Source organism: Puma concolor, chromosome A1 (genome assembly GCF_028749965.1).
Source record: "Puma concolor isolate L17-30 chromosome A1, mPumCon1.1.hap2, whole genome shotgun sequence".
Lineage (NCBI taxonomy): Eukaryota > Metazoa > Chordata > Mammalia > Carnivora > Felidae > Puma > Puma concolor.
Window position 1 is genome coordinate 192,995,935 of NC_141667.1, and position 18,037 is coordinate 193,013,971.

At 38.5% G+C, this 18,037-nt stretch overlaps 1 long non-coding RNA gene across 1 annotated transcript in view; it reads right to left on the bottom strand.

The window, feature by feature from the left end:
- Positions 1–2,326: 2,326 nt before the first annotated feature.
- Positions 2,327–18,037, bottom strand: part of LOC147584701 (uncharacterized) — a 37,796-nt gene continuing 22,085 nt past the window's right edge. The window contains exon 4 of the long non-coding RNA XR_015252586.1: positions 2,327–2,854. This is a non-coding gene — a long non-coding RNA (uncharacterized LOC147584701). The remainder of the gene's footprint in view (positions 2,855–18,037) is intronic.

The following is an 18,037-nucleotide window of genomic DNA, read 5'->3' on the forward strand; positions in this document are numbered from 1 at the left end:
GAGAAGTTGTGATGAATAAGTACAGTGAGGCCTGTAAAGCATTAAACATGGTGCCTGATTCCTAATTACTCAATAGATTTTGATAAAATATTTGGTCATGATTATCAAAATGTAACTATTTTTCGTTATGCCAACTGCACATGGACCTAATAGCATTGAACCAAAAGCAGTCACATGCAAAATAATTCCGTAATAATATTTTGAGCACCACGACATAGAAGGGATATAAAGGTTGCACAAGTAAAGCTTCTTAGAATGTGTGATTTCGTTTAAGGAAGATTCACATGTGCAACCAAGTAGAGAAGGAGGGAAGACGGCTATAGCAACAGTTGTCAAAATCAAGGTTCTTGGAAATGTCATGGCAATTCAGAGGGGAGAGTGATCACTTTGTGTTAAGAGATGTTAGGAGATTGGTTCAACTAAGGCTTCACTGGAAAAGTTGCACAAGAATTGAGTCTTGAAGGGTCAGTAGGATTTACGGACAAAACAATAGACAGATGGTATTGCCATTGAAGGGGACCTATAAGAAGCATGAAGGGAAATGCAAGGCATGTTTGTTGAGCTTCCTGATGTTCCTGGAGTGTGGTGGCCGTTGAGAGTAGACAGGTAGGTTGATGGGCAATCACAGGGTTTCAAGTGTCCTACCAAGGGACACCAGCTTTTATTCTGAAGGCAATCAGAATCCATTGCAGGTCTAGAGGCACCATTTTGGTAGTAATCGACGAATAGAGGGAGAATGGAAACAAATTTAGGGGAAGAAACTATTGACGTTACGGCAGTGGTACAATCAAAGGGCAATGTGGGCCATACAAAACCAAGGCTGTGGCAGTGAAAATGGAGGGCAAACCTAGACTCAAACCGTGGATTTGGCAGCACTAGCTACTCCTCTGAAAGCTGGCAATTAGAAGAAAAAGAGTTATTTATCTTGCCTTTCTGTAAAAACCGTGTTTCAGGATAACCAAATAACCTTAAATGATGTGAAAAAGTTATTTTTTTGAAATCAATAGCAGCCAACGCATATATATGATACGAATGATAGAATTAGAAACTATGTTGTGCAGCCCTTGATGAAATAACTGATTCAAGCAATAATCATCAGTAGATAAAAGCATTAGGTGAAAAGACAATCGGAACTTTACAGTGAAGGGTCTGGCTGTCCCACTGAACACAGGAAACCAGCAATGTGGTTTCTCCTGATACAACATAATGTGAGGCTCACAGCATTTTGTAGTAAGTACCCCAGCAAAAAGCTGTGTGCCATTATCTATTCAAGCTTCTAGAGCGGATTTTCATTTAGAGAACGTATGGAAGACAGAGGAACAAATTAAATGGCACCACAAGAAAGCAAACAGACAAATCTAAGATATGAGGAATTCTACAACAATTAATCCCGTTTTAGTAATAAGTCCATCGTGTGAAGAAAAGGGGTGGAAGGGAGGCTCAAAGTAGGTACAGAGCTAAAACTACCAACTGCAATTTGTGGACATTGGCTTGAAATTTTTTCATACAAAAAAAAAAAAGAAAATACTTTTGCACGTTCTATAATTTTATGCTTTCAGCTCTCCATCTAGGAAAGCAGATGCTGATGGTTTTTATGGATCTTGTTTTTCAGGAGTTTTTCCTTATTTCAGTGGTGTGTGACACCTTGCACTGAAACAATGTTTTAAGAAATTTATTGTCAGCAAATATTGACTCTCATGAAAGACAGAAACTCTCATGAAAGACAATGATCCTCATTGTGTTATAGGAAAGGGTTTGGTCATTACATTGGTAATAGATTTAGATGTCAGAGAAAAATGACCAGTCATACTGCATGCATGATGATTTTTTTAAAAACCATGGGTAACAGAAGTATTTAATAACAGCTGGTTTCTCTACTGCTTGAGGTAGTCAGTCTGTGACAACACTCTAGCATCTGAAATGATTACAGGCAATATGCCACCGCATTTTTCTTTTTGATCGTGGCCATCATGTGTCCTTAATAGAGGACCAAATGTGTATTTTGGTTCGTCTCAACCATCTGAGTAGTAAATATTCTCTTGCAACCCTCTCATAGGAGACAGAGCTAAACCAAAAACTCGTTATTTTTCTTTAATGTTAACATGAAGTAAGTAGAAATCCCAAAGATGATGGATAACCAAAAAATGAGATTTAAGTGTGAGACTTCACATAAGGGAGCATGCGGTATCTCTGAGGTAGTTTTCTCAAGTTAATCATTTTTAAAAACGCATTTTAATTCAAGCCCTTGGAGTTGTGAAAATACGACACAAATACAACTTCCTAAATGCCTCAGGCCCTGATGAAATTAGTCACTCATTCTGGCATCAATCAATAAATCATTGTTGATTTATTAGTCATATATTACCTTGTAATTATCCCCCCACTTGACAGCTTACCAAGCACTCACACGTACATTAGCCCATTTCCATCTCACAACAGGCCTTTGAGAGCACTTGAGGTTGTTGTGTTCGTTTGACACGTGAGGAAATGGCTTTGCAGACAGCTTATGGACCTGCTGGTCTGTTGCTGGTAGAAGTAGGGAGACTGGGCCCCCAATTTAGAATGTGCAGCCTACAGCTCCGTCAAGTCACTTTTTGCAGAAGCAGGATGCCCAATATAAGGGACGGGGCTGACACAGCTGGGACTGTGTCTAATCAGAGACACAGTCTCCCCACCAACTGCTAACCTCATTTGTTACAAGATTACAAGCCACACAAGTGAAATTCTTCATAATAATGTAAGACAAGAATTCAGGAGTGGTCCCAAAACAGAACATGATGCATTTCCAAATGAATGAAGGAGAAATACTTACTGACTTAACCTGTTTTATTGTTGGTGTCCTCAACTCCATAAACTGTAAGAGGGAGAAAGAAGTATATGTTAACATTGTTAAATATCTGTGCTTCTTCTAAGATACAACTCTGAATTCCTAAGTGATTATAAGAATTATAATAATTGGCTGGGGCGCCTGGGTGGCTCAGTCAGTTAAGCGTCTGACTCTTGATTTCGGCTCAGGTCATGATCTCATGGTTCGTGAGTTCGAGCCCTACGTCAGGTTCTGAGCTGACAGTGGGGAACCTGCTTGGGATTCTCTCTCTGCCCCTCCCCTGCTCTCTCTCTCTCTCTCTCTCTCAAAATAAATAAACATTTAAAAAATAATTATAACAATTGGCAAAATCAAGTGCAAGAACTGCACCGGGCATGTTGCACCATACTTACTTCGTCCTTGAAAAGGTTGTGAAGGGCATGTTATTGTTACTGTTAGACATTTTATAGACAGGGGAGATGAATCCTAGAAAGATTAGGTAATTTTTCCACATAAACACAACTAGTGCATGGGACTGAAACCCAGCACTATCAAACCCTAAAGTCCACATTCTCCAGCACACAACTAAGCTTTTCCTCCCTTATCTCTCTTTGTCTGTAGTAGCAACAACACTATTCCAGAGCTTTTTGCAGATAGAAAACTTCTTCAAATGGAATAATTGATTCATTTATCCAAAATGTTTGTATTGAGCCTCTTCCTTGTGCCTATAAATATATTACATGGCTTCTACTGTAAAAAATTTGCTCTATGTTTGAAAAGACAATACACAACTACACACACACACACACACACACACACACACACACACACAGAACACCACCACTACTATTACTACTAACGACTGCTTCTCATCGCTGGGATCTTATTATGCATCCAGTTGTTTTAAATGCTTCCCATGTGGCGACTCAGTTAATTCTCACAGTCCTTTGACAGAACGTTCCATTTATCTGATTGAATATTATGTGGGCTCATGTTTCAGGTTAACGGTATCTCATTCCTGAAATGGAATAATAGTTCATTTTATAATAAATCTAAACCCAAGCTGTAATTTTAAGGAAGTTATTTTACAGATATTCTTTAAATAATTCCCAACTATGTAGCTTGGTAATTTCAGTATCAAATTATTCATTCATTCAGTAAGTGTTATTGAGTATGCATGTATGTATGGCCTCGGGCTAGTTGCTATTAAGATAACGTAAGTGTAACAAAAGCACCTCCAGGAAGTTTATAATCTAGCAATATAAACCTGCTTGTGTATCATCAGAGATGATGCAACATGTCACCCCCTGCTTTGTTTCTCCTGTGTCCACCTACCACAGCTACTTGTGGATGTGTCTCTTAACAAACCCACAGAGTAGACTCAGGCCTAGCATGTTCCCTAAAAGAATCCTGAAACACACAGCATGACAAATACCTTGGTCCCACCATTTTGTAGGTCTTGGTCATTATCTACATACTGCATCTAAATTTTGGTGACCAGGCACACATTCATCTAATATTTACAGAGCACCTACTATGTGCCAAGCATGGTTCTAGGTCCTGAGCACACAGCACTGAACAAAGCAAACCCCTTCCCCCACGGAGTTTGCATTCTGGTGTGGGGAAACAAAATGAACGAAGAAAATACATAGAGTGATAGGCCATAAAAAGGGCTGTGGGGAAAAATGAAGAGAATAGGGAGAAACGGTGATGTGTTCTCCAATAAGATGAATTTTTAAAGGAATGTTACAGTGAGGGAATAAACTGTGTGGACATTTTCAAGAAGAGCTTTCTAGGCAAGGGTCATAGTATGTACAAAGGCCTTGATGGAAATATGTTTGGCCCGATTTGAGGCCATAGTTGGATGAGGAAGTCAGATGTTTGGAGAGGAAGATGGAGCTGAGCAGGAACAAGACCATGTACGTTCAGCTCAGGTTGTCCCAAGAGCCCTCCAAACCCAGAGCTCGTATACACATGCCAGGAGGGAGAATTCAGTGCAGACCTAAGGCCCATCTAATGCAACCAGGATTCAGCTTTGCCTGCATTTAATGCGGTGTTCTGCCTACTTTCCCTAGTCAGAATTCAGTCTCAACACAGGGAAGTGGGCATGGGGAAGAGAGAGGTGAATTCTAAAGGCATGCAAATCTTATAATAATAATAATAATCCAGTATTTTTCTTTAAAATCAGAGACCCACCCTTCATGTCCGCATAGTTTGGAAGGGGTCCAAATACCCTGGACCTTATCATTTCCTTTTTTCCTATGCCAGAGTCTCTAACAAAAGACTCTGCTATGTTGAGGAAGTCTCCTAGGAAAACTACCACCACCACCCTTGCCCAAGCTCCTGATATGTGCTCCCCACCCCTCTCTTTTGGAAGCCTCATAGCAACAACACATGAGTTTGTGATGGGCGCAGAGTCTAGACTACCTGATATTCTCCCAGGACTAATATTTGAAGTGCAGTGAGTTCCCTTTAAACCCTTCTGGCCTGAGGACCCAGCACTGCTGCATCCTCTCTTGTCACAGTCCCAGTACAAGGCAAGTAGCAAGTGGATGTAAACGAAGTGTGATAAACCAGCACTCCAGTTTGGGCCATTTATGGAGGAAGCGACAGCAGAACTGTCCTTGTCCCGCTGTCTACTCCAGCTCAAGCTGAGATCACTTATGCCCACAATCCCTTCCCTGACTTGTTAGATAGGCCCTATCCATTTCCTGCCCCATCATTAATCGGGGCAGAAAATGTGTTGGAAGGTTCATATCAAATTGCATAATGGAATTCCAGCACTGGAATCTCAAGACTTCCATTTTACCCCCTTGTCCCCAACCTTTTTCGCCTCTAACAGTTCAAATGATTTTGACAAGCCATCCCTTTAATTCAACATGTGTCACGTGGAAGAATTACCTAGACAAGTGCCTCAGGGCCAGCTGATCCTCATCAGAGAACTCTAACTCAGAAAGCTGGAAGCAAGTAAGCATGGTCTTTGGTCCTTCATAATGTCTTGGTACGAGTGATCTGAGTCAGTGATAGATAAAACTTCCAGGAGTGTCCACTCAATGTCCTTTCATGAAAAATATTGAATATTATTCAACTTAAATCCCTAATATTTATCTTTCATCCTCACTCTAAGGACATGCATTTTATTCATTTTATTCCTGTTAATTCCTGACACATAAATGATAATAAATGCTCAATGAATTACTGAGTGAATGAAAGAATTAATGTACAAACCAGATGTAGCCAAGAGGTACAGAGCTGGAGTGATGTCTCAGTACAGCATTCTGTGTTCATCTCTTTCTTGTCCCTGCCCCTCGGGACCTTGTTTCTTCACTGTGTCTTTAGCCTATTTACCCTCTCTGGTAGTTCAGTTCATTTATAGGACTGAGATTCCACCCAACAACTCACCTGGTGACTAGGATCTAAAGGCCCATTAATTTTTAGCAATATTTCTTCCAGAACCCTGAGTCATATTCTCTGTATTCCTATTTCTTTAGCAAACAGGGTTGCTTTATTCCAAATAAATAAATATCCCACATTTGAACATCCCAAATTCATTACAATCCACACAACTTTAAGGTTGAAAGTCACCAGGAATCTGGGTAGGAAGGACTACGAAGTGTCAGCATCTTTTTTCCCTGATGTTTACTCAATGCAGAGAAATGAGCACTTTCTAGTGGGTCCTTGAAAGATGGACAGTATTTTGCTAAACATATATTTAAAGGTGTTTCAGAAAAATTGGTGAGAAAGGATATAGAGACAAAAAACTCACTTGATTTCTTTAGGGAATGGAAATAGTCCTGTTTAGAATATAAGGTTTATTTTGGAGATTAGATTGAAATGATTAATGTGGTATGAATATAGATGACTGTACATAAGCTAAATCCTCATATGTATGGAAATCTTGCATATTAATTCAAATTACTGTCAAAATGGGACATTGAAACCTAAATATATTAATACATATTGTAAAATAAAGCTAAAATGTTCTGAGAGTAGAAATGGGGCATTTTTAGCTGTGAGAGACATTTGCTAGCCAAGAATTTGGAGATTACAGTTTGGGTATAGAGTGGGTAGCTTGTATGAAAATGAGAAGGTGCTAAAAATTCAAAATATGCAAAGCAAAATAAATGAGTTAGCTTAGGCTAGACCTTCCCCACAACAGGTGCATCCTCTCTGATATGTTAAAATGCACAGGTGGCTCTCTACTGTATCCCTTGCAAATAAGTTCAGTCTAGGCTACAAGGCACTAGAATTTATTAGGATAGATCTGCATTCAAATTTTGGCTCCATTATTCACCAGCTGTGGGACCTTGGGCCATTTATACAACCGCTGTAATATTATTTTCTCCTGTGTGAAATATAATTCCTGACTCATAGGTTAATAGAAGGACTCATGAAATAATCTAAGTATGTGTTCAACACAGTGCCTGGGATATAATAAATGCTCAAGAATGTCGGTGTGTTGTGCCCTCTTAAAAGAATATACTCTTTCATTTATCCATATGCACACTAGGATAGTGGTTACATCTACTTTTACTACTGAATAAAGTGCTAAAGAAGACAGTTATAATTGTTTAGACTTTAAACAATTCTATCAACTTTGGGAAAGCTATTAATAACCCCATTATCAGTTTTTTTTTCTTTTTTTTTAATATATGAAATTTATTGTCAAATTGGTTTCCATACAACACCCAGTGCTCATCCCAAAAGGTGCCCTCTTCTATACCCATCACCCATCCCTCCCTCCCACCCCCCATCACCCACCCCTCCCTCCCACCCCCCATCAACCCTCAGTTTGTTCTCAATTTTTAAGAGTCTCTTATGCTTTGGCTCTCTCCCACTCTAACCTCTTTTTTTTTCCCTTCCCCTCCCCCATGGGTTTCTGTTAAGTTTTTCAGGATCCACATAAGAGTGAACACATATGGTATCTGTCTTTCTCTGTATGGCTTATTTCACTTAGCATCACACTCTCCAGTTCCATCCACGTTGCTACAAAGGGCCATATTTCATTCTTTCTCATTGCCATGTAGTACTCCATTGTGTATATAAACCACGATTTCTTTATCCATTCATCAGTTGATGGACATTTAGGCTCTTTCCACAATTTGGCTATTGTTGAGAGTGCTGCTATAAACACTGGGGTACGAGTGCCCCTATGCATCAGTACTCCTGTATCCCTTGGGTAAATTCCTAGCAGTGCTACTGCTGGGTCATAGGGTAGGTCTATTTTTAATTTTTTGAGGAACCTCCACACTGTTTTCCAGAGTGGCTGCACCACCCATTATCAGTTTTAAAACTTTATATATCAGGATGGTAGGATGAGAAGTAAAGTAGGAGAAATAGGGGGAAATGAATGGAAGAAAAAAGAGCCTCAAGCTGCAAACTCTAAATGAATAAGAAGTCCAAAAAAGCTATCAAGGTTGATACTATCTGATATGCCATTTCTTCTTTCTTACCCACATATTTTTCTACTTTCACCTCTTTCTGATACTTTTCTTTTTTTAAAAAAAATTTTTTAAACGTTTTTTTTTATTTATTTTTGGGACAGAGAGAGACAGAGCATGAACGGGGGAGGGGCAGAGAGAGAGGGAGACACAGAATCGGAAACAGGCTCCAGGCTCCAAGCCATCAGCCCAGAGCCTGACGCGGGGCTCGAACTCACGGACCGCGAGATCGTGACCTGGCTGAAGTCGGACGCTTAACCGACTGCGCCACCCAGGCGCCCCCTGATATTTTTCAAGTCCAATGTCTTTCATGTGTTGAGAACCTCCCCCATACCACATACTGTGCTAGGAACTCAGGATTGCACAGGCAGACTGGGTGAAATCCCTACCAGAGGTGAAAGACAGCTATAAAATACTGTGACGCATGTAGAGAGTTATTTACAGGGTGCTAGGATAGCCAAGATAAAGTAGAGCATGGTTTTGCGAAGAAATGAAGGATATGTCATAGGGGAGGTGACCTGAAGATTGAGTACAGGTTATATACCTAAGCATGGATATTTCAGTTACAGTATTTAACAATTTTTTTCTCCTACTATCATCCATCCAACCATCAATGCGTGTACACACACACACACACACACACACACACACACACACACACACACACCTGTTTCTTTCCATTCTCTTCTATATTCTAGGAATTTAACTTCACCAATGGAGGAAAAGAGCTACTAAGCAGGGACATAATTGATATCAATTACTGAGACTTCTTGGAACTTGAAACAGCAAATTTTATTTAAAAGATGGTGGCAGGAAATTGGTTCTTGGATTATAGCATCACAGAAACTAGAAACCATTCCCTCTCTCATCAGACCTACTGTACTAAGACTCAATAAACTGAAGAAAGTATGTCACAAACTAGCATCCTCAAGAAGACTTCATAAAAACTCAGAGGCACAGGCTTTCCACTTTCCTTCATTCCCATTTCTGAAACCTTGTCTTTGCCCAGACCTGCTGAATCAGAATTTCTGATGATAGAGATTGAATTTGAGAAACTAATAAGTAAAATGCCCCATGTAAGTTAACAGCCTTCTTGTTAAGAAATTTGCACCCAGGTATATTTCCATTTGCATTTGTACAGAAACAAAATGTTCCTGTTATGTAGACATGCCCTTAGAGAAGAATGAGTTTTGATATTCACCAAGGGAAATAAGGCTTTTTTTAATATTAAGAAATTAATAATGTACTAAACCTCCCAACCATAGGTTGTTAATTTAATGGAATATTTTCCAAATAATTTTAGTTGTATCTACTTATAAATATTTTGTGTTTATACTTTCTTAAGAAAAATGTCTTTGTTACATGATTTCTAAGGATAAGAAATACTAGAATTTTTTTAATTGTTAGAACAGAATTCCCATAGACTATAAGTGTTTATTTTTCTCTATATCCTCATTACTACAATTTTCTGGGTCAAATTGCAATAGCTTATTTTATTAATGTTTATTATTCATTTTGAGAGAGAAAGAGCAAGAGTGAGCAGGGGAGGGGCAGAGAGGGAGAGGGAGAGGATCCCAAGCAGGCTCCACACTGCAGTGCAGAGCCGGACCCAGGGCGCTGTCTCACAAACCATGAGATCATGACCAGAGCTGAAATCAAAAGTTGGACACTTAACTGACTGAGCCACCTATGTGCCTCAAATTACAATAGCTTATTTAAAAAAAAAATAAGGAAAAATAGTTCACTTAATTTTGTTGTACAGCTATTTAAAAAAAATAAAGAAAGAAGACCAGATTAGAAAGAAATTTCTATTAGAAGCAGCTATCCAGATGGAGATGCAATATAAGATGGGCTGTTTTGCTATCATTGTTGCTATATAATTTAATTATTTTATGAATAATTCTATCATCTTATATCCTGAAATGTAGGAAAATAACTTGAGAAGAGTGAAAATTTCATCCACAGGGATGCAAAACTGAATTAGTTATGTAGTATTTGGGATTGGTGTGGGGTTTGGGGTTGTTGTTTTCATAAAATGCACCACTATTGGTGATTCTATTGGTTTTCCATTGGTTTTTTACTGCTGTGTAAAAAAATTATAAAAATTTTAGTTGCTTAAAACAACACAGGTTTATTACTTCACAATTTCTGTGGGTCAGGAGTCTAGGTTTGACTTAGCTTAGGGTCTCACAAGACTATAATCAAGGTGTTGACCTGCTGTGTTCTCATTTGGAAGCTTGATTGGGAAAGAATTAATTTTCATTCTCATCTTGGTTTTTGGCAAAATTCATCCCTTTGCAGCTATGTGACTGAGTACCCACTTCTTACTAGCTGACAGCTGGAGGCCACAATTCAGTTCCAGAGGTCACCATACCTAGAGGATCACTATGTGATCCTCTCCATAGACAGCTTACAACATAGATGCTTGCTTCTTCAACACCAGCGGGAGAATCTCTCTCCACAATCTTCTAAATGGAATCTAATATAATGGAACATAATTATGAAAGTGACACCCCTCACTTTTGTCATATTTGGTGGTTTAACACAAGCCTGACTTCATTCAAAGGGAGGACTATTCAAAGGGAGAACTCAGTGGTATGCCTCTGAAATCAGAAGTTTTATTGCACATTTTAAATTTACTTATTTATTATCATCTCTCTGTCCTAGAATATATGTACCTTGAGATCAGGAAAATGTTTAAATGATATTGGAAAGAAGTGCTTTAATATGAATAAAATCTAGACACAGAATGTGTTCAAATATTTGTTTTAAAAGTTACTGATGAGGGTACTGATGAGTTACTGAGCCACCCGGGTAGCTCAGTCAGTTAGCCTCCGACTCTTGATTTCAGCCCAGGTCATGACCTCACAGATTCATGAGATCGAGCCCTATATATGGCTTAGTGCAGAGCATGGAGCCTACTTGGGATTATCTCTCTCTCTCTCTCTCTCTCTCTCTCTCTCTCTCTCTGCCCCTCCTCTTCTCATGTGCTTGCTTCTCTCTCTCTCTCAAAATAAATAAATAAATAAACTTTAAAAAAGTTACTGATGAATTACTTACAAACTAAAAACAAAGAATATTAGTTGTCTTTGTATTTTATTAATTTAGTGCTGCTTTTAGACATACTGACTTCAATAACTTGCTTAGTTTGCTGACCTCATCAATTGTCTGGACCTTCTAAGAATTAGTCACAAAGAAATATATCTAATTGTATTTATGAAGGAATAAGCTAAGTACATGTAACAAAGAAACCAATAATATAATAACAAGTATTGTTGTAAGATTGTTGTGAAAACAGTTATGAAGTTTTCGTACACAACAGATTGGCCACTACAAACTGACCGGGCAGCTCAATCTCCCAACTTTGTCATCCATAAGGTACCATCCTTGTCTTCTTGGGACAAACAGCACAGGGACACATCCATTTTCCAGAAAAAAAGAAAGGAGGAAAAAGTCAAGGCCTAGGGAAATAAGTTCTGCTCATGTCCCCTTGGTTCAAACATAGTCACGAGGCCACACATAGTGGCAAGGATGCAATGAAATCTAGCCGATGTGTGTACAGTAGGATCCCAGGACAAAGGGAGAAACAGATTATGGGGAACAACTAGCAATCTTCTAGAATAGTAAAACAGTTTATCAGAGCTCTTGATGAAGAGAGCCAAATCAACTTCAAATCACAGCAGCTCTCTGATGACCTGGGTTATTATATCCCACTTGGAATGCTAGTGTGAGTCTCCTCACACTTTTTTTTTGCTCACTTACAGAATAGAAGTAACATAGGTTTGCATGTGTTTGCCTGACAAGGTTTTTGTGATAAACACTCAGAAGATGGTATTTTCAGTACTCCTCTCTTGAGTCTAATAAGCTGCTTCTAATAAGATAGTTGCACAAAGTCATTCTGTAAGTATCACAATTTTCCTTTTTAACCAACACAATTTTTCTTAATAAAATAAAAATGTTAACACTCTTCCTTTTTTTATAAAATGGTTTTAAAAAGTCTCTTTGAATATTCATGGCTTTTAATTTTCAAATTCTTAATTTGCAAAATTGTACCTAATTGTGATTTACCAAAGTGTTAGGGTCTTGTTTTTACAAGTCTCATTTGGCTTATTTTAGGCAGTTCAAGCAAAATTCTTTCTCTATGTGCAAAATTCCATATTGAACAAACTGTCTTTTTTATACACTGGTTTCTGGAAGAACGAAGCAAGAGGATTTTTTTTCCCCGACATGGCAAATCAATTTTTTTCAATCTGAATATTTAATTTTCCTTAGCCATATCTACATCGCTTAAGTGATACTTAAAATAAAAATTATCTTCTCATGTAGTGATTATATACTCTAAGGAGTCCTGATCCCAGAGAAAGAGTATTTTGAGATGTAAGAAAGTATGGAGGCACTGTTTATGCCTGTAGGTGAAATGTAATACTATATACTATACTGTACCTATATATTAGTCACAAAGAGAAAGTATGGGAAAAGAAACAAAACAAAAATAAGCATCCAACCACATCACACTTAAATATCTATCAGTACTAAATCTAACCCCAACTGCCCCACTCACCACACACACACACACACACACACAGATAAATCACACATATACTTTTTCTCACCTAGTTCATTGCTTGAGCGAGCTTCCTTGTGTGGCTTGCCTTTGTGCCTTCCACTCCCCTCATTCGTGCTCATTTTTAACACTTAGTTCAATTATTGTCTCCTCTGGAGATCTTTCTGAGCCTCTCAGGATGGATTGAGGGTCTCTTGTCCTGCATGTTTCCCTGATTTTATATTTATTATGATATATTGGTTTCTTTTTGTGTCTGCCTCCCCACTAGGCTGGGAACTACTTAAAGGCAGCAATGCATTTTATTCCCCCTCACTAGAGATGCCCAGATCAATGCCTACTACATAATGCACCCTGAATAAGTGTGTATTGAAAATATAAATTAATGGATTTTAAAAATTATAATATATGTGACAATATCTAACGCCATTCCATTGAATGGTTGGAGTACTAGCTTGGGATCTAATTCATCCAGAATTATTATCAACATTAGTTGAAGCAATTATTTCAGTGTTCTGTTTGTGAAAAAGGAAAGAGTTAATCATTTTGGGTTCAACATCTATTATGTGCAGATACTTTTATGGCACAAATACATTGTCTCATCCAGTCATTAATTCTACATATATTTGTGGAATGCTCACTATGTACTACCAACTGTTTTAAGCAATAAAGACAGACAATAAAAACAGTAGATAAAATGCCTGCCTTCATGGAGTTTATGTGGGAGGAGAGATAAAGGCAGGCAAGGAGGAGATAAGGCAGAAAGTAAATAAGAAAAATAAGTAAACTATATTAAATAGTGCCAACCGCTAAGAACAGCAAGAATATGAAATATAGAGGCTAAAATTTTGAATTGGGTAGTGAGTCTTACTGAGCAAATGGATTTGAGTAAAGACCTAAGTCAAGTGAAGGTGATGGCTGTGCATCTGTCCAGGGGGACAGATGATAGAACACTTAAGAATTGAGAGAGTCTTTTAGACTTACCAAAGTGAAGGTCATAGTGCTTTTCAGTAGAGTGGTAGAGGTAAAAATTGACAGAAGTGGGTTCAAGAGAGAATGAGAGGGTCTGTGAATCTGGCAGAGGCAAGCCTAATTTAATCATCTAAACAACTCAGTGAGGTAAATAGTTTTAATCCAGTTACGGATGAAAATGAAGGCGAAACATGTGAAATAATTTGCCTGAAGTGCTCATAGAGGCAGATTGGGATTCGAATCCAAGCCAAGTCTGTTTCCCCAAGAGCCCTCCAAATTAGTGAATTGTCCATTGGCTCTTTTGGCTATATTAATCATCAGTTCAGGGTTAGCGCCACTGCACGGTAAATAATTTTTAAATAAATGGTATGTAACTGATAATCATCACAAAAATATGAATTAACTAGAAACCCATTAAATGGGTGACTGCACATGAATACAGATTCCAACACTTAGCAGGCACATGAATCAGAGTAAGTGTCCTGCACTGATACTTGCTCGACAAAACCATAAGATAAAGAGTATTTGTGCATTCCCCACGCAAAGCATTGAAGTAAACTATATACACAAGATTAAAAGTTAGCAAGGCTCAGGCCCTATTCCTTTTAAAGGTAATAGGAATTATAAATGAAATTATCATAAAAGATGGTTGAAGAAATGTTTTTCATGTTCTCCTTCCTTAAGGGTGTTGGGAGTGGGGGGAGTCAGAAAATTTGGTAGGACAGAAAGACATCAATTTCACAAGAATGATGCATCATACTGGAAGAACAAATATTGTTAAAATGTCAGTACTACCCAATCTACACATTCAATGCAATCCCAATCAAAACAGCACCAGCATTGTTCACAGAGCTAGAACAAACAATCCTAAACTTTGTATGGAAGCACAAAAGACCCCAAATACCCAAAGTAATGTTGAAAAAGAAAACTAAAGCTGGAGGCATCACAATCCCAGACTTCAAGATGTATTACAAAGCTGTAATCATCAAGACAGTATGGTACTGGCACAAAAACAGACATATAGATCAATGGAATAGAATAGAGAACCCAGAAATGGGCCCACAAATATATGACCAACTAATCTTTGACAAAGCAGGAGAAAGTATCCAATGAAAAAAGAGTCTCTTTAGCAAATGGTGCTGGGAGAACTGGACAGCAACATGCAGAAGAATGAGACAGGATCACTTTCTTACACCAGACACAAAAATAAATTCGAAATGGATGAAAGACCTAAATGTGAGACAGGAAACCATCAGAATCTTATAGGGGAAAACAGGCAGCAACCTCTTTGACGTCAGCCACAGCAACTTCTTACTTGACATGTCTCTGAAGGCAAGGGAAGTAAAAGCAAAAATGAACTATTGGAACCTCATCAAGGTAAAAAAAGCTTCTGCACAAAAAAGGAAACAACGAAACTAAAAGGCAAACGACAGAATGGGAGAAGATATTTGCAAATGATATATCGGGTAAAGCTTAGTATCAAAAATCTATAAAGAAGTTACCGAACTCAACACCCCTCCCCCCCCAAAAAAAAAACAAATAATCCAGTGAAGAAATGGGCAGAAGACATGAAGAGACACTTTTCCAAAGAAGACATTCATATGACAAACAGACACATGAAAAGATGCTCAACATTTCTCATCATTAGGGAAATACAAATTAAAACCACAATGAGATACTGCCTCACACCTGTCAGAATGGCTAAAATTAACAACTCTGGAAACAACAGATGTTGGTGAGGATGTAGAGAAAGGGGAAACCCTCTTACACTGTTGAGGGGAATGCAGACTTGTGCAGCCACTCTGGAAAACAGTGTGGAGGTTCCTCAAAAAATTAAAAGTAGTGGGGCGCCTGGGTGGCGCAGTCGGTTAAGCGTCCGACTTCAGCCAGGTCACGATCTCGCGGTCCGTGAGTTCGAGCCCCGCGTCGGGCTCTGGGCTGATGGCTCAGAGCCTGGAGCCTGTTTCCGATTCTTTGTCTCCCTCTCTCTCTGCCCCTCCCCCGTTCATGCTCTGTCTCTCTCTGTCCCAAAAATAAATAAACGTTGAAAAAAAAAATTTAATAAAAAAAAAAAAAAAATTAAAAGTAGAGTTACCTTACAACCCAGCAGTTGCACTACTAGGAATTTATCCAAAAGATATAGGAGTGCTGATTAGAATGGGCACATGGACCCCAACGTTTATAGCTATGCTATCAACAATAGCCAAATTATGGAAAGAGCCCAAATATCCACCAACTGATGACTGGATTAAGAAGATGTGGTTTATATGGGGCACCTGCATGGCTCAGTCGGTTGATCTTCTGACTTTGACTCAGCTCATGATCTCATGGTTTGTGGGTTTGAGCCCCATGTCAGGCTCTGTGCTGATGTCTCAGAGCCTTGAGTCTGCTTTGGATTCTGTGGCTCCCTCTCTCTCTCTCTGCCCCTCCCCCCACTTGTGCAGGTGGGCTCTCTGTCTCTCCTAGAAATAATAAATTCATAAACTTTAAAAAAACTTTTAAAACATACACACACACACACACACACACACACACACTGGAATACTATTTGACAATGAAACAGAATGAAATCTTGCCATTTGCAACAATGTGGATGGAACTGGAGGATATTATGCTAAGCAAAATAAGTCAGAGAAAGACAGATACCATATGATTTCACTCATATGTGGAATTTGAGACACTTAACAAATGATCATGGGGAAGGGAAGGAAAAATAAGATAAAAACAGAGAGGGAGGCAAACCATAAGAGACTCTTAAATACAGAGTACAAACTGAGGGTTGATGGGGATGGGGAAATGGGTGGTGGGCATTGAGGAGGGCACTTGTTGGGATGAGCACTGACTGTTATATGTAAGTGATGAATCACTGGCATCTACTCCTGAAGCCAAGACTACACTGTATGTTAACTAAGTAAAGAAGGAAAAAAAAAAAAAAAAACAATGATGCATCATACAGATAATGTAGGAGGAAATTTTAAAAATTGTTTTCTTATGGAAAATTTCAAACCAAAAAAATAGGTACAATTGTATAACAAATTGCATGTGCCCACAATTCAGCATCAACAGTTATCAACTCATGACCAATTTTGTTTCATCTCTACCCTCACCTACTTTTCTCTCCTACTGTCAGATTATTCTGAAGTAAATAAACATCATATCATTTTATCTGTATATATTTTAGTGTGAGGAGATTTAAAAATAAGTAATTCACATGGCTTACTTACATGATAACAAGGTTTTAAAAAAAACATTTAAGCTCATCCCTTTCTTTAGCAGTATCCAAGTTCAAGTTGTACATAAATAATGGTATCTATCTTTTTGAAAACAGTGTTTTCATATATGTCTATTTTTTTTATTTAACTATTGTTGGCACATAATGCTACATTAGTTTTAGGTGTACAACAGTGATTCAACAATACCATTGACTATATGCCCTATGCTGTAGCTTTTATCCCTGGGACTTATTGTGGAAGTTACAGTAATGGTATCTGTTTATTTATTTATTTTTCTTTAATATGAAATTTATTGTCAAATTGGTTTCCAAACACCCAGTGCTCATCCCAACAGGTGCCCTCCTCAATGTCCATCACCCACTTTCCCCTCTTCCCACCCCCCATCAACCCTTAGTTTATTCTCAGTTTTTAAGAGTCTCTTATGGTTTGTCTCCCTCCATAACTTTTTTTCCCTTCCCCTCCCCCATGGTCTTCTGTTAAGTTTCTCAGGATCCACATAAGAGTGAAAACATGTGGTATCTGTCTTTCTCTGTATGACTTATTTCACTTAGCAAAACAGTCTCCAGTTCCATCCATGTTGCTACAAAAGGCCAGATTTCATTCTTTGTCATTGCCAAGTAGTATTGCATTGTGTATATAAACCACAATGTCTTTATCCATTCATCAGGTGATGGACATTTAGGCTCTTTCCATAATTTGGCTATTGATGAAAGTGCTGCTATAAACATTGGGGTATAAGTGCCCCTATGCATCAGCACTCCAGTATCCCTTGGGTAAATTCCTAGCAGTGCTATTGCTAGGTCATAGTGTAGATCTATTTTTAATTTTTTGAGGAACCTCCACACTGTTTTCCAGAGTGGATGTACCAGTTTACATTTCCACCAACAGTGCAAGAGGGTTCCCATTTCTCCACATCCTCTCCAGCATCTATAGTCTCCTAATGTGTTCATTTTAGCCACTCTGACTGCCATGAGGTGATATTTCAGTGTGGTTTTGATTTGTATTTCCCTGATGAGGAGTGATG